We start from the raw sequence: 21,641 nt of genomic DNA, 5'->3' as shown, positions 1-21,641 counted from the left end.
TGTTTCATGTGTACACTCCAGTCCAGCTAGTGAATATTGTGGTTATGACACAATGTCACATCTGCCTCATGTACACAGACAACCGTCTTCTCCTCACATCACACTCACATATATGTGGGAGATGTAACAATATTGACATGCAGGACGCTGAGCTCTCTCGACCCATGACTGGCATGGTCTATCAGGTGGTGAGGGTGACCACACACACCATGTATCAGTCTCAAATACACCAATAGTGACAACAAACAAACCACATTATCACACATAGCCATATTCGTAGGCTCTACATACACTCTGCCTAAGCAGCAGAGACCTCCAAAGCAGACACACATACAACTGCTACCCCACTACAATGCCCACATGTCACAGAGTTCACAATGTCAGTGTGCCACACAGTCACTGCCCTTTGGGCTAAACAACACACCTGATACACTTGTTATAGGTGACACTTAATGCCAAACACACTGTCATCCCACTCACTAGGCCAAACAGGGAATAGCTGTCTCTCAGGTGCCAGGATCCACCACGTAACACATGCACTCAGGTCACTCCAAAGCAAGTCCACGACTGGCTCTATCATTGTCCATGGTGGTGCGTACAACCTCAGATGTTCCTCCCTGGACCACATGACATGAAACATAGAGGAACTCTGTGATCATGTAGCCCAGCCCAGTATTACCCTGACCTTGTCTAGCATCCCACACTCACCAAGTATGATGTCACAGTATACCAACAAACTGATGACGTTAAACAGTTGGCTAACATATTGGTGTTATTCAAAGGGGATACAGTGTCTGTCACCCTGGGGTGACATGCTTGACATGCCACGTAGCTTCCCTATGGACAGCTTGCACCTGTCACCCTTGGACTTTTGAATACTGGCTAGAGCACTTGCTGCCACCATACTGCCCTATTGAAGCAGAGCTCAAAGGACAGAACCACCTCCATAGACATTACAGAGTACACGACACTGAGGGTAATGCTGCTCAACACCAGATGTATTACCCTCAAATTCCGCCCACTCAGGAATCTCCTCAGTATGGAGGATAGCAATATCCGTGCACTAACAGACACATGGTTCAGGCTCCCACATGCACACCAGCACTACCAGGTTGTATTTCGTACCATGCTTTCTGACCACATAACTCGGAATGGCCAACACAAATAGGGGGAGTATCCATATACATCACAGATACACATACCTCCGGGTTGGTAGCACTGCACAATGCATCACAGACCATACATATGCACCTAACATTGTGCAAATCTGCCTTTTGGTTTGTTGCCTGCTACAGACCACACTCCCCAACTCAGCAACCTCACTCAGCTTTCTTGGGAACATTGGACAATATGAAGGTCTCCCCAAACACCATTATATTGGATGACATCAAATACCCACACATTGACTGTGGATAGTACTCAGGCCCCAACACCCTCACCCAACAGTTGCTGCTATTTCTAAACTCATATGCTATGGCACAACCGGTCACCACACCCACAAGAGGGGGCAACATATTGAACATGATCATCACCGACATGGGGACTCTTTGTTCCACACCTGCGATATACCTCTCATTGGTAAGGGCAGAACATACTTTATCTCACTGGACATCCATATCCCATCCCCACACTCATCCTGGGTAATTTTGGTGAACTTCCCCAAAGCAAAAGTCACACTCCTACAAACCACGGTGGTATCCTTCAGAGACCCTGGGTCAGTGGCAAGTATGGCTCAGACTGCTGAATCCTTTACATACACATTCTATGGGCACCTAGTGGACCGCATGGATCATTACATCCAAAATAAGAACTGGACTCACTCCTCCAATGGCAGTGGACCTGTCTGGTAGACCCCAGCCATTAATACGCTTTACAACAAATGGAGGAAGGTACTACATGATAGAGCACAATCCCAGACAGGGAAGGCATCTGTGATCTGTACTAGCAGACTACTACAATCACTCAGATATTTATGTCAGGCACGCTTCTAATGGACAATTGCAGCAGACACGTCGGACACTCACAAGGCCTTCTTCAGTTAATTCAGGTACCTGGCTGGACACTCACTGATATGCTGTGTGTTACTGCATACTGACTAAACATACCCTGAACCCACTGACATTGTCATCATCCTGGCAAACAGGTTCAGTGCAGATGTGTGTCCCCCATCCCCCCTAAGGTGGTACTGTCCATACCAACAGAGTGCAACCTCCCAGACATCATGAGTAAACAGGTGAATGCTGCCCTCCCAACAGCAGACAACACAGCATCAATGGGACCAGATGGTGTCCCAGCCTGTGTCGTACACAGCCTTCATGACAGACGTAATACTCACATTACGTTACTGTTTGATATGAGAGTTACTGCAGGATATGTACCCACGGAATGGTGTACAGCGATAGTGGTCCCGCTCCACTGAATACTGCCACAACAGACCACAGACAATATCGGCCTAAAAGGTTAACTAGCCTGTTCTGCAAAGCTATGGAGTGTATTGTAATGGGACTCATGCACATAGACATGGGAAACCTACAGACACTGGGTCCTACACATTACAGCATTGTTGTGGGCAGATCTTGCCTGTTGGACCTGTTCATATTCCTTCAACAGTTACCAGGTCCATCAGTGTTGGGACGGTTGCCCACACATCCTGCCTGGACCTTGCACAACCCTTCCACACAATACCCCACTCGGCCATTATGCATAGGCTCACCAGCATCAATATCGACACATATCTGACATGATGGATTGCTACCTGGATCAGGGATAGCACCCACATGCTCAGTGTTGCAGGTGCCATGTCTGACTATACACCAGTTACACATGGCATCCCACAAGGCTCAGTGATGTACAGGCTATCACAGGAGGGATATGGCTGCCCATGTTCGCAGATGACTGCAAACTGGGTGCCATAATCAGCTCTCCTGCTGGCACATGTATACTCATACAGGGTCTCACAGAGATAGGTTGACTAGTGCCTGAGCCATGGCCCATGGCTACATGCCATTAGTTGCATAATCATCCCCTTTAAGGATGACAAGATGCCCACACATTAGCACATAGGTTGTAATCCATTACATACAGTAGTAGTTGTTATGGGTTTGGGGACACGACCTGTTCGTACTCTCGCCTTTGACAATCCTATTGCCATTGTGGTTAGACAGTACGTCTACATAGTCCACATATCCCACATGGTTTCACATGTTGATCACGTGTGGTCATTGTGCCCCTATACTCTTCACGACCATGCTTGGTTACTATGTCACATTTGGGATGTACCTTACCTGACACCTGCAGCAACTGTAATGGCTACAAATGTTACTCTTCGAGCAGATGTAAGGACTCACACAGATGCCCTGCACAGTTCCGATACAGTAACTCCAGCTCTACTCAGTCACTTACCACCTACACAGATGTGTTGTGTGCCTGTAGTTGAAGGCAATATCTGTCCCAGACTTACTGGACATGCTCCACCTCAGGATATCCGACTCCCTTGGTGCTGCACACTCCAGGGACATATACCTCAGCACTGATGTTAAAAGGATATGCTGGGGGGACAGATTATTATCAGAAAGCCTCCACTCACTCCGGAGTGTAGTCCCGGTTTTGCATAGGCATAACCACCCACTGACCACCTACAGGTGACATCTTGACAAGTGGATGGGTGATTGCATGTTTACCCATGGGATATTTTCTGGGTCCCTGCTAGACAGAGGCACAATACACTGAATGTAAATGGGCTATCTTGTGTGATCTACTATTCACAGGCACAGTGTTCTGATTTGACTGGGTTGCAGAAGCCAAACACACTCTGGCTATGCTTGTACATGCCCTAGGGCAGATAGCCTAGTATCAACCTATGAACCTATGATAATTTACATGATGCACAGTGTTTATTGCTGATACTGTTTGCAGGTTTTTATCATCTTTGCTTTCACACTTTATATGAACCGCTTAGGTATCTGCAGAACATATTTGCTTATGGCAGGGTTCCACTATATTATATACGTGTCTGTTGACATATAAGTGTGTGCACAGGGCAGATTGCTGTGTAGTGAGAGGTTCTTGGGTTAACATATGCAACTGCCTGCTATGTGTGGCCCAATGCTGTACTCCAACATGGCCTAAGTGTGTGAGCATGCCCAGTTCAGACTGTCAGTGTTCTGTTTCCTGACATTTGTCTCATGTATTCAAGTGTATGAGCATGCCCAGTGTGGCCTTTCAGTATGTTGCTGTCTGAGCGTACATTTGTTGATGTATGTCTACATGTCCAATATTAACATTTGTACTATGTGTGTTGAAAGTCTGGTTCTATTCTTACTGCAGGACTCACCTTTGTGTCATAACTCGACAGGGATTATGCTGTGCCTGCAGGGTTTCCGTGAAATACTTTGCATAGACTTATCAACATTTCTTCATACAGGCTAACCACTGCACTACTGTCATGGTTTAGTGGTTCAGTACTATGACTATAATGCACAGTATCATGGATTCAAGGCCCATTGCCGCTTATATTTTCATACTGAGCAGACCAGACTGCTTAGGGGCCAGTAGAGCAAATATGAGCATGTTGGCTTTTGTTCAGCTATGCCCTACCTAGACCCAGCTTGTCCAACATTGCTCAATATTAACCATCATTGCTGGACATTGGCCAATATTACTCTACATTGACCACATTTGTAGTAGTTGGTGTGTGTGATTTTGTTTACATTGACTTCATGATGGTAAATGCTGTTTAGCACTGCTCTATATTGCTTAACACATGGCAATCATGCCACAGGTGTTGATGCAGGGCTGCCTATGTTGGATGCACATACTACACTCCCTATACATGTTTGAAAGCAGGTAGTGTCAACGTAGGCATCCCTTTTACTATATGTGCAGGTCAAAGAGAGGTATCATTTCCAGAGTTCCTACTGAGCCAGTGTATGTGCTATGCATTGCCTCTTTGCCAAGGCCAAAGCATACTGGGCACACCTCCTTCTGCCTACTGGGGCAGGCTCAGGTTGTTCCTCCTCCGAGTCATGCTCTGCCTGTGATGGCCTTGGCAATGGTGGTGGGCTGTTTAGCCCAGGCCTATGCTGGTCCTGCTGAAGCTGTTTTCACAGGATCACATTATGTAGCATAGCACGTACTATGACAATTTGGGTACATGTAGTTGGTGAGTACTGCAAGGCTCCACCAGATGTGTCCAGGCACCAGAACCATGACTTGAGCAGCCCAAACACATGCTCGATTACATTTCGTGTTTGTGCGTGTGCCTCATTATGGCATTCCTGTTCAGGTGTGTGTGCATTTCTGATGGGTGTCATCAGCCACGGCTCCAGTGCATAGCCAGCATCCCCCACTAGGTGATCATGTGGGATGTCCCCATTGGCAAATGTCTAGTACAGCTGCGTCAGATGCCAGATATGGGAATCATGGTAGCTTCCAGGGCAGCCAGCACACACATTCAGTATTATGCCCTGGGCATCACACATGACCTGGCAGTTGATGGATGGGAAGCCCTTGCGGTTGAAGTAGACCCTACCCCACTCACCGGCTGGTGTTTTGATGTGTATGTGCGTGCAGTCTATTGCACACACTACCTCAGGGTATTCCACTAATTGCTGGAAGAAACGCATATTGCTGGCCAATACCTCATGGGAATTGGGGAAATATACATGATCATCGACATGTGTTGACATGGCATCCAGGAACTGGTGCAGTACCCTGGATGCTGATGCCTGTGATATCCCCATCATATCACCAGTTGGTCTCTGGAAGGTACCTGTTGCTAATATTCTTAGGCCAACACATACCTTAGTTTCCACTGGGATGGGTTCCCCTCTGTTGGTTCTGTGTGTGAGGCGTGGCCTGCACAGCTCAACAATTTGCTGCAAGAGATATCTGTCCACTCTATAGTGCTCCACTATCTCCAGCTCATGTAGCCCCTGGTAGGTAACCCTGGGCCTGTACACTCTTCTCTGTCTCCTCACTGTGGGTTGTCCAGCAGCATTTGCATTATCACCACCCTCAGCATGTTGCATATGTCGCCTTATAACAGCAATGGCAGCCCCTAACATTTTTTTGTCTCAGTGAAGCCTTTTCAGTTTTCACTTCTATTAGCTTACTGCAGTGTTGGAGTGTCTCTTGAGAGAAACATAATGGACTGTTGTTTGCAGAGTTTCAAGTGCTGGGCTGGGCTGGGCTAGTGTTCTGCCTGGGTAATTGCCTGATTCTGATTGTTTTCACCTGCTAGCTATGCTAGTACTCCCTGGTAACTTCCACTATTTGGTGTGCTTCCTATTTCCTTACTGTTTCCTCAGGGGGGGAGTGCCGTGCACACAAGCGCAAACACGTGCACAGCAGCTAACACACGCGTACACATGCTTACACAGACTAAAGCTTGCTTATTCTTCTTAAAACGCGCGCACACCGGTGCAAACGCGCTTACAACTGTTTACACAGGCTTACATATGCTTACTCAAGCCTACACACACACGCTTACACGCGCGCACACTGTCTTACTCGGGTTTACTGGCGCGCACAAGCTCGCATGCACGCTCAGCAAGAAACATTGTTGTTATCCACGGCATACACCTTTGATTTCTTGGCTTTACCTGGCCTACCTGTTGACACACCTCTTTCACTATTATGTAAATGTAAGCTGACACATGACACTCTACTCCAATGAGCTTCACTCCTTTCATACATACCCCCCCTCGTGATGCCACCTATCTTCTACTCTGTTACTCCCCTTATCCTACTCCTACACTCCACTGACTTTGCTCATTTGCTATGTAAACTTGCGATTCACTATCCTAACTATCATTTGCATAGGATTGCCTACTAATGCTTAGTTACATCTCTTAGACTGAGCTTCCCCCCTTAGCAACCTCTACTCGGTGGCCATGTTGTCTTCAGCCTGCCATTCCCTTGCATTGTAAATTCATTTTAGCTATAAAATCCACATTTGTGGATCTTAATTATTAATTTTCTGCTTTTTAGGATGCAGCGTGTTTGTGCAGCGCTGCGCTACGGTTAAACCCCGGAGATCGGGATAAAAAAAAAGTTATTTTATTTTTAATTTGCATCACTTCCCATTGCCAATGGCAGTATTTTTGGCCATTGGCATGCTTCCTCCTGTGAATGCATGTTTTTTTTCCAACTGACACGGCTCCGTTTTGCTATTTGCAGAACCGTACTCAGTTATCAACTGAGTCCATTTCTGCAAATAACAATATTCCTACTCGGACACGTTTGCATTTCCTGGATCGCAAATTTACCTCATTTGCATAGCTTTCACCTGCATTTGAGGTAATTTTCATATCCCAGCCCTGTCTGTGTAGGACTAGTTTGGAGAGCTCAGTTGCACGCCCCTACCGGCTGTTCCTGGATCGCTCGGCGGACATGTTGGCTGCATGGAGTCTTACTCTACTCTAAGACTCCTTGCAAGCCTTCGTGAATCCAGCCCACTGACTAGTTATTGGAAGCATTTTTTAATTAGTTCACCTTTAATAATGGTGCAGTGCAAAGAAAAATTATTTCTAAATATAGTACAGAATACCATAAGGAGCTTACCTAAGATGGAAGTAAATCAATTGAAGTAAAGTTCATAAAGGCATAGCTGGAATTCTGATCTGCAATGTAGCATGATACACAATGAACTACGTAACTACATCAACATATTACAGTCCCCAGGACATTTCATCAAATCAGGTCTAGATGTTCACGTAGCAGTTTTAGTAAAGTGTTGCAAGTCTGTGCAAGTTAATAGAATATAAGTCAATTACATACATTTTCAAAGAAGGGATTATTTTATGAATTAGTTTATTCTACTTGAGTAGTATTTATCTTCCCTTCACCTCTTGTTAATTTATTTTGTAGAATTAATGACACAGGGCAAAGCATCCCAAATTAAAAGAAAAAGGGAAACAAATACAATCTTTGATGTTTCTGTGCATTAAGTCAATCAGGACCTAACATAGCTATTTGCATATCTATATATATATATGTATATACGTATAAAATACAGTTTATATTTTATGCTTTCATACCACTGATGATATGATCCAACAACCTGGCATAAATAATGTATCATTTCAGTGAATTACTATGAACATTATTAGTACTGCCTTACATCATTAAAAAATACCCCACTAGTGCTTTGACAGGACACTGGACTATTCAGTTATACAAATCAAGTATGATTCATTCTCTTAGGTTTAACTCTTTGTTCTAGAAATTTTAAAGTGCTACTAATGTTTATATAGTCAGTTTTAAGATAACACTGCATTTACATTGACATAATGCTTACACAGACTGTAAAAGTTGCCTTGAAAGCAGTTTTCCTTCAATTTGTTTCGATCAGACTATTTAAGATTTTAATTACATGCAGAAAAATAGTAAAGGGAAATATATATATATATATATATATATATATATATATATATATATATATATGTGTGTGTGTGTGTGTGTGTGTTAGTTTTAGGACTGTATAGAAACCGAATGTCTGTGCATACACTTGTGTGTGTGTTATCACAGTCTTAAGGCTAAATAGAAAATGACTGCTTGTGCATATTGAGATTGTGTGTGTGTGTGTGTGTGTGTGTGTGTGTGTGTGTGTGTGTGTGTGTGTGGTTCCCATTCAGAAGCCTGAAACATCATAAGCCTGAAAATCAAAATCCTGAAACCAAAAGCCTGAAAATTCAGAATCCTGAAAACTCAAAATCCTGAAAGCCCAAAATCCTGAAAGCCCAAAATCCTGAAACTCAAAATCCTGAAAACACAAAATAGACATACTGATGTCATTGTGGCTTTGCTATTGTTAGCCCTGTGGTGTTAGGTCATGCGTTGGGGTCAGGTAAGTGTGCGGTTGGTTTTATGTTAGGGTTAGGGGCAGTTTAAGTGAGTTAGGGTTAGGGCGCAGGTTAGGCATGTATGCAATAGTGACAAATATTGGGGTTAGAGGCGGTTTAAGTGAGTTAGGGTTAGGGCGCGGCTCAGGTGAGTGTGCAATAGTGACGGACCTTAGGGTTAGGGTTAGGGTCAGGGTCAGTTGGTAGATATTAGTGTCTTTATAGTGACATATTAGCATTATTTGTGTTTTCAGGATTTTGAGTTTCAGGATTTTGGGCTTTCAGGATTTTGGGCTTTCAGGATTTTGAGTTTTCAGGATTCTGAATTTTCAGGCTTTTGGTTTCAGGATTTTGATTTTCAGGCTTATGATGTTTCAGGCTTCTGAATGGGAACCATGTGTGTATATATATCTCCTTCTAATACATTTTGCCAAACACTTATGCATGCAAGATAATTACTTTTCTGAGGCACCCTAGTTTATGGCAAATGAAAATGAAGAGGCATTGGCTTCAGCTTTCAGAACTCAGAGCTGCATATTTTTGTAAACATAGCAGAGTTTTACAGTTTCACTTAACAAGAAACAATATAGGTTTACTTACAGGTCTTTTCTTGTACATAATGATACAGTCTCAAAATTCTGTTACTAAGTCCCATGGCTGCTAGACATCATTGAATCTTCATTTAGGAGAAGAATTTTCACATAACTGAGAAGTTAAGCAGAAAAAGGAACCAGTCAGCCAGCTTTGGATGTTTGCCCTTTTATCCACTGTAGTGCAGTCTCAGAGTTGTTATAATTAGTTGGGGGGGGGTTGTGTGGGGCAAAGTGCCCCACTTCAGTAGGTTCAGATTGTTTCCATGTGCTTTCTTGCTATTGTTTGCCGACCAGTTCCTTTCCCTGGGTAACGTCTCGATTATGTGAAGATTCACTGAAATTAAGATTTGGTGATGTCTTCTCGGTCTTGTTGTCTTGGGTAAGTGGGCTTTCTGACTTTTCAAGTAGATACACATGAACACACACACACACACACACACACACACACACACAGATATATATATATATATATATATATATATATATATATATATAAAACGTTTTGGTATTTCATGAAGACATATAGACTAACAAGCTTGTTTATTCAATTAGATATTAGTTTATTTACAGAAGAACTTGAAGAGGAGGGAACCAAAACAAAGAAAACACAGTCTTTCTGTATGGCTGTTCACACTTCACAGGCTCCCAACTATCCAAAATACTTTCTTATAGTGGAACACAATGCCAATCTAGTAACACCACAGTCTTTACAGATGATTTTTATTTGGCCTTTTTTATAACAAGAACATGTTACACACTTCAGGCAAAAACACTCTTCTTTACAAACCACTTCCTAGAGTTTCCTTACTGGTCCTGTTTTCTTCTCTTTTGTCAGGTCCCCAGACCTTGTGTGAAACAGTAAAGTCCCTGAGCCAGTGAACCAGCAGCTGTTTATTGCCTTGGCAGTACAATAATTCTGTGGTCTCCCTTCATCCTGAGTTTAGGGGGTGGGAAGAGGAACAGACTAAACAATAGCACAGACTAGGATAACATGATAGCAAACATTACTGTGATGGTACATGACAGATAAAGGCAGTGATAAATAGAATAAGAAAGGAATGGCATAGAAGGAAATAGAGTGGTGCCTGTATTTGTTTAACACCATATAAAGATATATATATATATATATATATATATATATATATATATATATATATATGTATATATATATATATATATATGTGTGTGTGTGTGTGTGTGTGTGTGTGAAAAAATAATATGCAATGCATTCACAGCAAAACATAAAAGAACATTAATCTGTTGACTTTGTTCAAAACTTGAAGGATACTAGTTGTCATGTCTAATAAGAACCAGTCATATTTTTTTTTATTTTCAGGGCTTTGTTTGACAATTGCTGTAGCGATACAAAAGACAAAACAGTATACTACATTCCTGATGTTTCTGCTGACATAATGAATGCAGTCATAGAATACACTTACACTATGACAGTTTCAGTCACAGAGGACAATGTGGAACAAGTTCTAGCTGCAGGACAGCAGTTCAGTATGTCAGACATTGGGACAGCTTGTTGTGAGTTTCTTGAGACTCAGGTCTGCTATGAAAACAGCATTAGTATTTACAGGATTGCAGATTTGTGCAGCTCTGAGCTGAAACACAAGGTGTGCCTCTTCATTCTTCACAACTTTGAGGAGATTGTGAAAGTGTCTGAAGAATTGTTGCAGTTCACAGCTTCAGAATTTGGAGAAATAATTGAGAAAGAAGAGTTGCATGTTGTCAGCCTGGAGGAGGTGGTGTTTGCATCTGTTGTGATAGATTGACAACAACCCACTTAACAGAGATAAATTTATTCAAATAGATTGACAACAACCCACTTAGAGAGAAATGTATTCCCCTTTTGCTTTCTAAGGTAAGTCTTTATAATCAGTGTAGTAAGCACACTTCTCTAACCTGAGTTATCCTGCTAGTGCTATCAGTCACTGATGAGACCTATTGTGCACCGATCAATTTTATATTCATACAAAGGAAATGAAAGAATCTGTAGATATGGGAATGATTATATTTTAGATTTCACAGCAGAAAACAAATGTTTCAGCTGTAATCACATGCTGATAAAGTTGTGAGGCACAGTGTGCAACTTCTCTAACTGCAAAAGGATCTTCTGTAAATTGCCTATTATCCATGACTGGGTGTGGGTATGACAGCAGTTACCCACAGTTGGTGTGGTCTGAGGGTAAAGCCTGAGTGATTAATTAAAGCCAAGAGTTGGTAAATCCTGTGATACCCAGACACAGCAGTGGGTTTATTGCTATTGTACGATGGTATTACTTTAAGAAGAAATTGCTTACCTTTGTTAAATAATTTCCTTTTATGTCAGCAGTTTAGTCTTCTTCTACTCCCTTTGCTCATTACTGATGTACTGTGTATGAATGTCACTCCTATGTCCACGTTTCCACATTACATTAATTAAGTGTAAGAGAGGAGATGGAGAAGAGAGCAGTGTGTGCCTCTCATCTACTTTGCTCAATAATTCCAGACAAAGCCAAAATAATAGGGCACAGGGTCAAAATCAGGGACAGTTTTTAAATATTACTATAATTTCCTTACAACATTAATAAAAGAGCAGCTTTTGCATCAGCATGCATTTTCTGAACACTAGCCAATATGAAATGTGTGTCTGTCATTGCTACCTGATGGTAACGGTTGGTAATTTACTATAAACTCAATACTTTTATGAGGGACAGAGCAAAATATGAGGTAAATCAGAGGAATTCTGCAAAATTCTGTACAGGCAAGGTGCATATTTATCGAAAGTACAGTCTATCCAGTCACTCAACAATACTTCTGCAGCAGGACTTCTTTCTGTTGAGATATTCTCAGTTTACAATGGCCATGCTAATTAGACTATCCATTCAATGAACATGTTATTGAATAATAGTGACCCTTTATTATATAATAACATTTGCCCTACTGTCACAATTAAGTGGGTCCTTACAGTAATTTGAAGGCAGTATGGTTATTTTTATAACATTCTCCTGTCATATTTAGGCTGAGAAAAGAAGGAGCAAAACAGGAAAAAAAAATACTTCAAGAAAAATGATGCATGTTCAATCACTACTACCAGCATGCAGGAAATGAAAAACAAATCTTTCCACTAAGGCAAAAGCTATATACACTAGACTGATGTAATTGCTTTCTGTTTATGTGCTGCATGTGGTGATGCATTTCAAAGTAGTTTCAGTCACAGTACAGGCTGCGATGCCCCTGCACTGGCCCAATAATCAGGGAGTCTCAATCATCACCACTGGCAACAGTGAGGGGCATACACACTGGGAGGATGAGAAATACACACACACAGTAAAGTACAATTTCCCTTAAGAGCACGCAGAGATCACAATCAGTTTGGTAGCTGCTTTCTCCCTCTTTCTCCAGATCCCCAATAAGACTCCTCACTGGCACAGCTATAGGGTTAAGATCTCAGCTGAGGGGTCAAGCCAAGACCTCCAGCACCCTCTCTGTCCAACCAGTGCTTCATGTCCTTGCCCAAGTAGCTGACACACACACACTTTGAGATTTGATTTATATACAAACCAGGCACTCCTGGGGAAGGCTGGCACAGGTTTACTGGCCATGCCCCCCTTCTGCCCAGACTATAAGGTAGTTATCACTGCCACCTAGCTATCAGCTACTTTATGGCCCTTACAAATGGTGTCCAATTATACTGTGTAATGTTACTATTATCCAAATGGTAGTCTGACCAAGACTTGCAAGGTGATTTAGGAGTGGCCTGTACAGTGTCACAAAATACATATGCAAGAACTCTAAGATCTTAAATATGTCTCATAAATATCAGCCACAAAGATAGGGTTAAATATATTTAATAATAAAAGAATAAGACAATACTCAGAAAACAAACACAGTTACTTCAGAGTTCAAAATCACAGGACATATTTTAAAATAACATTGCAGGACAGTCTCAAATAAATACAGAAAACATCTAAACTAATCTTTACTATATTCCTATCTATATCTAAAAGAGATACTATGCCCTAAGTCTTATTTATAGACAACATGGAGGCAGAAGTGCTGAGTGGATGTATCTAGGTCCAAGACAAGATACAAAATGCATAGTCTCTCTCTGAGAGAGTTCTTAAATTAATAATAAACATCACTGCTGGGTTAGCTTGGATGAAATCACTCTTTGTCACCTGACTTCAGTTCACAGGCTGAATAGATACTAACAAAATGTTAACATCTCTGTCTGAAAAGTACATATCTCTCAGAAATTTGCAGAACTTGGCAGTTGTAAAACAATAAAACACTTTTACATTTGAAACCTAGTAATTATTTCTGTTTCAAGACAATACAAAAACTTCTATCTGTAGACATTGAGTCTGCTGCTGAACTGAACTGAAAGATGACAATTGTAAAACACTTTAATTTCAACTTTTTTTCTTGAAGGTTTGCAAGTTACTACTATTAAAACATACATTTACACAGGTATATAGTTTGTATATATTTCTGTTCTTTTCCAGTAGGGTTCACTGCAGACACATCCTTGAAGCTCTGTGCTGTACAAACCCTGTTCAACACACACTTCTGCACCATTAGTTTAATACACACATAACATATAGATGTGATGTTGTCCTATCTTGCCTTCATTCTTACTAGGTTAGGTTCGGATCTGATCCTCGGATCTGTCTTGGCCTTTATATTCAAGCTCAAGGCCTTCTGCCAGCTCGTGGCTAAACCCTATCCCAGCATGCACAAGTACCTTCCCCAGATCTCGTTTGCCATTAAACAAGACTGAGTGCTCATCTGCTAGCTCTGGATAAGTATTACCTTTATTTCTTGTTCAATCTTTAGAATGTTATTTAACCTTATATTGTCATTACTTAGTGTGTAACTCTTTTTTCCACTTTTGTGGCTATGGTTTTTGCTGTTGACCATCATCTTTCATTTCAGCCTTGTTGTCCCCTTTCCAGCTTCCTTTTTACAGTATAATAGCCCCTTTAAGTTAGAGGTTAGTCCTTGTTTTTTTTTCCAGAATCCTTTTAAATACAGTTTGTTTCAGTTAGAGAACTGTTTTCTTCTTAGCCCATTTAAGTTAGAAGGCATTCACTAACCTTTTTTTGTCTTCCGGGCATTGCCCATTTAAGATAGAGGGCTGTGCTTTCCTCTATTTTCCCTTCTTTCCAAAACTTGACCCTTTTTACTTTAGAGTGTCTAGCTTTTTTTAAAAAAGTTGTTATTTCTGTTTTTCTATCTAATTAATTTCCTGTTTTTCTGTGTTAAAATATCTAACAAGGATTCAAAATCAATGGGTTTCAAAAAATGTGAAGGCTGTGGAAAGAAAATGCCTTAAGTGATAGACGCATCCATCTCCAGGAGTCATGCTCTATCTGTCATGCTTTTAATCACAGAGCACTCCTGGAGAGGTAGAACAAATTAATATTGAAAGGACTATTAAAATCCCCCTTTTCCAGAGGCTTTAGAAGAAGGTCCAAGTTTATCCAAGTCTGACAAGTCTCTCACCTCCCAATCTGACAAATCTGACAAGTCCAGGAAGAGATCTTCCTCTTCCACTTTATTGGAACCATCAAGAAAGATGCCAAAAATATCCACAGCGGATCCGAAGCTTATCAGATCCGACAAATCATCCCCAGCTCTGACTCCATCTGCCTTGGTGCTGGATGAGTTTGAGATAGAGAGCCAGTCTCCAGCCTTGGAGCCATTCTCCCCTGTGCTCAGATTGCCAATTCTACAATGGTCTAAGTCTCTAACCTCCTTGGCTCGATCTTCCAGGAGTCATTCAGATAATGACGTGGATCAGGTGGTACAGAGGCTGTTGAGGACACCAACGCTGACCAAGTTGTTGTTGGATCTGATCCCAAGGGCTTCAGACCCTACCACATCCAACTGTTCTGCTCCAATTCCTCCTCTGATCCAACCCCTAGCTTTGGAGTCAGGAAATCCAGAGCTGATCATAGTGGAACCCTTGGATCTGAGACTTACTATGGGATCTGCAAATCTGACCATGACTCTAACATCCTCTGCTCCATCAGAGCTGGAGGAGTCTAGGAGCCGAGCTTCTCCTGTCGCATCCAGGGAGGTGAGTCGGATCGGACAGTTGACAGATCTCGCTTTGCCTCTTGGGGCCTCAGCTCGGTTGAGCTTGGCAACTATCTCCGCTTCAGGCCCATCATCTTTGGTTGCAGGGGATCTCTCAGCTTCTTCTGATCCAAGGATATCCTTAGATCAGGGATGGGGGGACTTTTGAGGTAATGAGGAGAGTGCTGTCTCTACAGATGACTCCACTGTCATCTTTGGATGTTCTACCCCCAAAAACACTGGTGTCTGCCTCTATACTAACAGTATACTAACCTCAAAAAAGGGCATAGCAAAATTAATTTAAAATGGGTAGTGAAAGCCAAACACACTCTGGCTAGGCTTATAAATGCCCTAGGGCAGATAGCCTAGTATGAACCTATGAACCTATACCCCTGCATTCACAGGGACACAGGGATCCTAAGCCTCAGGAGGCCCCACAGGGCACCCCCCCCCACTCTTCTGAAACCTCCCCAGAGTACCCCTCCCAGGAGATCTGTCAGAAGAGACTTTGCAAGAGTAAGCATTTAGACTCCTAAGAGGAGTCTGTCACTTCTGATAAAGACCTCAATGAAGCTGAAGGGTCCCCACAGTCACCTCCTGATGATGTCTCCTTTGAAGACATCCTGGAAATGCTAAAGGAGAGAGGCAGCTGGAAGTCCAAAAACCCTTCAATGCAGGAGTCTGTATACCTGAAGGTCTTTGGATCTCACCCTTCCACCTCTTGGGTGTCTTCACCTTTCAATGAACTTATGGGCCTAGTTTCTCAGAAGGTGTGGGAGTCCCTATATTCAGTGAAACCTGTTCCTAGGAGGCCAAAAAAATTTATCACATCGAATATAAACAACAAATATGGTCTCAGGCAATAAAACAGCCAGAGCAAAAAGAAGCAAATGAGAAAAAACACCGTAGAACTGGATGTAACACAGCAGAATACCCAATTTATTGTAAGTAAACTCTTTCAAGGGTTCACCTCTTCATCATACTTAAATAAAAATGACTTAAAACAACCACATTAAATAGTATAACAATTAACATTAATTACTTCAATTAAAACAATTAAATTATTTAAAGACATACTTAATTTTAAAAACATCACAGCATATATAAACTAAAACTAGTGTCTTAACTGTCTCGCTTTCAGAAAAGGTTTAATGGAGACCATATTATTCAAACCAGGTGCTTTATCAACACGCAATAACATAATCCATTTTTGAACAAAATCAGGGAGACAGAGATTCTTTCTTTGGTAAGCCCTTTTAGCACTCTGGAATGGAGGGCTGTCTGTCCAGCTCTGGAGGCAGTTGGGAGTCACTTATCTTTGTACCCAGAAGCCTGGCAACAAATAACAAAAGACAAATGGGTACAAAGCATCATATTCAGAGGTTACACCATACCTCTTTCTCTTTCCATTCCAAAGATAAAAAAGGTTCCGGACTTTCCACCTAGTCAAAAGGAACAAGCAAATTTAGAAATTCAAATGTTGCTAAACAAAAGAGTCATCCAAACAGTCCCCACAGACCAAATAGGATCCAGAACTTACTCAAGATTCCTTTTAGGTCCAAAGAAAACAGGGACTGGAGACCAGTTATGAATCTCAGCAATTTAAACAAATCAGTAAGAAAGACCAAGTTCCGGATGGTAACACTGCAGTCAATACCCCCATTTCTGGGACAAGATGATTGGATGTGCACTATAGAGCTCCAGGATGTGTACTACTACATAAAAATGGACAAGCGATCCAAGAGACACCTGTGCTTCTGGCTGGAAGCCAGTCACTACCAGTTTTGAGCTCTGCCCTTTGGCCTCACTACAGCCCCCAGAGTGTTCACCTAATGTATGGCAGTAGTCACAGCTCACTTGAGACGTCTAGGATTCAGGGTGTTTCCATATTTAGATGACTGGCTCCTAACCACCATGACCAAGCATCTACTAATAAAAACAAGAGACACAACCTTGCAACTCTGCTGTCACCCAGGGATTACAATAAACTACAAAAAATCTGCCTTAGTGCCTTCTCAGCATGTGGTTTTCATAGGGGCAGAATTAAACTCAACAAACATGATGGCCAGACTCCCTCCAGAAAGAATTCAAGCTTTAAGACACCAAGTTTCATACTTTTTAAGAAAGAAAAAAGTTCAAGCAAGGATGGTTCTAAAAGCCCTGGGAATTATGGCAGTAGCAATAGTTCTGATCCCCCTAGCACATCTGCACATGACAATTCTCCAGTGGTTGCTTTCCACTCAGTGGTCCATGCAAGGCCTACCAATGTCTCACAAAATAATAACAGAAACTTGCAAGAAGAACCTTTGTTGGTGGCTTTACTCCACTCAAGTGAATCTAGGTTGACCATTTGTACTCCCCCAACCACTGGCCACAGTGACCACAGACACCTCTCAGATAGGGGAGGCATTATCTGGGAAAGACAGTCCAAGGCACCTGGCAGGATCATGAGGCCCACTTGCACATCAATGTCCCAGAGATGAGAGAGGTGCTTCTAGTGTTGTAAGCTTTCCAGGACTCTCTTCCACTGGGAACTATTGCAATATAGACATACAGCATACCAGTTGTATGGTACATAAACAAACAAGGAGGAACCAGATCTTACCCACTTTGTCAAGAGGCCCTGAGAGTATAGCAGTGGGCGACCTCCTCCCAACATTTTCTGATAGCAACACACATCCCAGGGAAATCCAACATGATAGCAGACAGACTCAGCAGAGCAATTCTGATGCCTCATGAGTGGTCCCTAAAACAGGAAATAGCCTTACTGCAACCTTTTTGCGACATCCTTAAATGCCAAATGCAGCAGCTACTTTGCCCTTATCCCCCTCCTGGGGAGTCGCTAAGGTATGCACTTGTTCACGATTGGCCCTTGGGACTCCTATATGCTTTTCCTCCTTTTCCACTAATTCCCAAAGTACTTCAGAAAGCCAATTGCTTGGGAAGGGACTTGATATTAATCGACCCATACTGGCCTCATCAAATCTGGTTCTCCTTCCTGTGGCCTCATCTTCAGGAGGAGCCTTGGATTCTGAACCTGGTTCCAGACCTTTTGACTCATGCATCGGGAACGTTCCATCCATCCCTTCAGACCCTTAAACTGATGGCTTGGATGCTCAGATTCCAACAATAGCCAGGTTTCCAAACCTCTCTTCTTCAGTTAAACATATTCTAATTTCTTCTCATAAAGCTTCAACAAGAAAGATATATAGAAGCAAATAGAAAAGATTCTCCTTATGGGCTTCTCATAACCAGATTGACCACTATTCAGCCCCAGTCAGTTCCATTCTAGAATTTCTAGCAAAACTTTTCAATGAAGGTGCAGCTGCAGCTACCACCAGAGTCCAGCTAGCAGTGATCTCCAATTTTCATCTGGGTGAATTGGGCTCCAACATTATGTCTCATAAACTACGCAAAGACTTTCTTAAAGATACTCTGTTATTAAGACCACCTATCAGAGATCCTCCAACATGGGATGTAAATTTCATCCTATCTCATTTAATTTTCCCCCTTTTGAACCAGCATCGTCTTGCAAACTGAAATTTTTGACCTGGAAAACCATTCTCTTGGTAGCAATCACCTCCACTAGAAGAGTGCCAGAGTTTCAAGCCTTATCTATAAAGCCCCCATACTTGCTTTTCCATAGGGACAGGGTATCCTTATGAACAAACCCTTACTTTTTGCCCAAAGTATCTTCAGAGTCAAATTTGAACCATTCTATAGAACTACCAGTCTTCTTCCCAAATTACAAGAACAGGGCAGAATACATATTACATCAACTGGATGTGCATAGACAGTTATGTTTTTACTTATGCAGAACTACAGAATTCCAAAAATCTGACCAGCTATTTATTTCTTTTTCAGACTCAAAGAAAGGTACCCCTGTCTCTAAGGTAACATTTTCAAAATGGCTTTCAAATTGCATAACCTTTAGCTATAAGTCTGAGAATAAAGATCTCCCCAGAAGAGTTAAAGCCCATTCTATAAGAGCCATTGCAACCTCTTCAGCATTTCTATCTAAATTACCAGTTGATACCATTTGTGCTGCAGCAACATGGGCAAAACCAGGGTCTTTATTAGATAATAACACTTTTGAAAATTCGACTGTCATATGGTCGACACCATATGATTGAACTTTTAGAAGTTCGAATATCTGATAAAAAAAATTAAACTTCACAAAACACCTACTGAACCCCCCACATCCCCCGCTTTAATTATACCAACTCCGAGATCGCACTGGTGTCGACACTTGAAATTTTAAATGTTCGGACATTCAATATAGACCTGCAAAACCACATACAATTAGCACTCATTACAAAGTCAATTTGGCCTCCAGGAATAGGGCCTCTTTTAGTTTGACGATTATGAGGAATATTTCCCTTGAGCCAACTAAGACACTAGGTGCTACGGGATGCTGTCCCAACCTAATAAGAATGAAGGTGAGCTAGGACAACATCACATAACAAAGTTATGTATTCACCATAATGTTCCATGTGTATTGTCCATCTTCGCCTTCATTCTTACATCTCACCCTCCTTCTCCCCACCCTTCTTTACTCCTGAAAGACCGAGTCTATATAATTGGATTACCTTAATCTCTGACCTTCTTCATCTGACTCTGGTTCTTTCTGTGATACACTCATACCCTTATTATAAAGGCAAACAAGATCTGGGGAAGGTACTAGTGCATGCTGGGATAGGGTTTAGCCACGAGCTGGCAGAAGGCCTTGAGCTTGAATATAAAGGCCGAGACAGATCGATCTGAACCCAACCTAGTAAGAATGAAGGTGAAGATGGACAACACACATGGAACATTATGGGGAGTACATAACTTCTTTTTCTCTTACATTTGTAAGACAAGCATATGAATCATGTTGATATTCACAGATGACACATGACCATTTACAAAATTCCAGACAGCTGGGCTGGCAGTGTTACACAAGCAGCAACAGTACAGATTTTTGTTTGTCAGTAAGTGTAAAAAAAAAAAAAAAAAAAGTCTTTCAGCCATTTTTATCATTATTATATTAGGTATGACTGGCATTAATGGATGAAGAATGTTTTGTAAACAATGTCAAAAATCACAATATGTGAAAAAATGATAACTACAAGGCTATTATTGAAAATGTCCTCAAAGCCATCAGTGACTTCAACTTGAATGGGTGTTATGATCAATATTTCACAAACCCACTAACTAGGCCTAGACTTCCAAAAGGCATCCTCTTTGCTTTTGGTGGAATGAATGGAAATACCCCAAATAATGCCTTTGAAGCATATGATACACATGCTGACATGTGGGTGGATGTCACCTGTGAAGAAGAAAGGCCTTGTGCACACCATGGTACAGCATACCTAAATAGATGCATGTATATTATTGGTGGGTACAATGGTGTGGATTACCTTAGTAGTGTAAGACAGTTTGATCTTGTTAAAATGTCATGGCAGAAAGTTGCTCCCATGTATTCAAAGCACAGCTTTGTTAGTGTGACTGTATTGGGTAACTTCATTTATGCCATGGGGGGATTCGATGGTTATGACTACCTCAGTCCAGCAGAGCAATATGATCCTGTGATTTTGATTTTTCCAGTGAGTGATCAGAGGAGTGATACAAGTGCCACAACTTTAAACAGAAAGGTAAATAACTATGTGATGAGTCAAAATTCTTCTTATTCATTCTTATGTTTAGGAAATTAATAAGTATATATCACACTCACCCACATCGGCATACAACATAGCTGTTTTACAATATTTGTCTAATGAAAATTCCAATTTATTTTAATTTATATATTTATTGTATTTATCCTTTGTTGACTGGGTTAGTTCCACTACGCTACTAGCCTCTTCTCAGGGGAGGCACATGGTGGTATTTATATTACTAGGGGACATTTGTCCACGACACTGGGCAACTTCTTTTCTTTTCTTTTCAGTGGGTGCTGTGGCCTCTTCTACAACCACCTGAACTACCACCAACACAAACAGATGAAACCTTGGTTAACATCTCATCTGAAGGACATATTTTAATTAAACTGCTTTGATCTTGGTGTTTATGAGTGTGTTTCATTTATTGTTTAGGAAAGATACACTATGCATGTGTGAGATGGGAGTGCAAGAAGAAAATGTCAAGACAGAAAATAATG

General features: G+C 41.6%; 1 pseudogene; it reads left to right on the top strand.

Moving 5' to 3' along the window:
* The window catches only part of LOC122816296, a 126,033-nt pseudogene that overhangs the window by 22,283 nt on the left and 82,109 nt on the right, over positions 1-21,641 (top strand).

Source organism: Protopterus annectens, chromosome 12.part0, assembly GCF_019279795.1.
Source record: "Protopterus annectens isolate FY-2018-M chromosome 12.part0, PAN1.0, whole genome shotgun sequence".
Taxonomy (NCBI): Eukaryota; Metazoa; Chordata; order Ceratodontiformes; family Protopteridae; genus Protopterus; species Protopterus annectens.
This window is presented reverse-complemented; position numbering and strand designations above follow the sequence as displayed.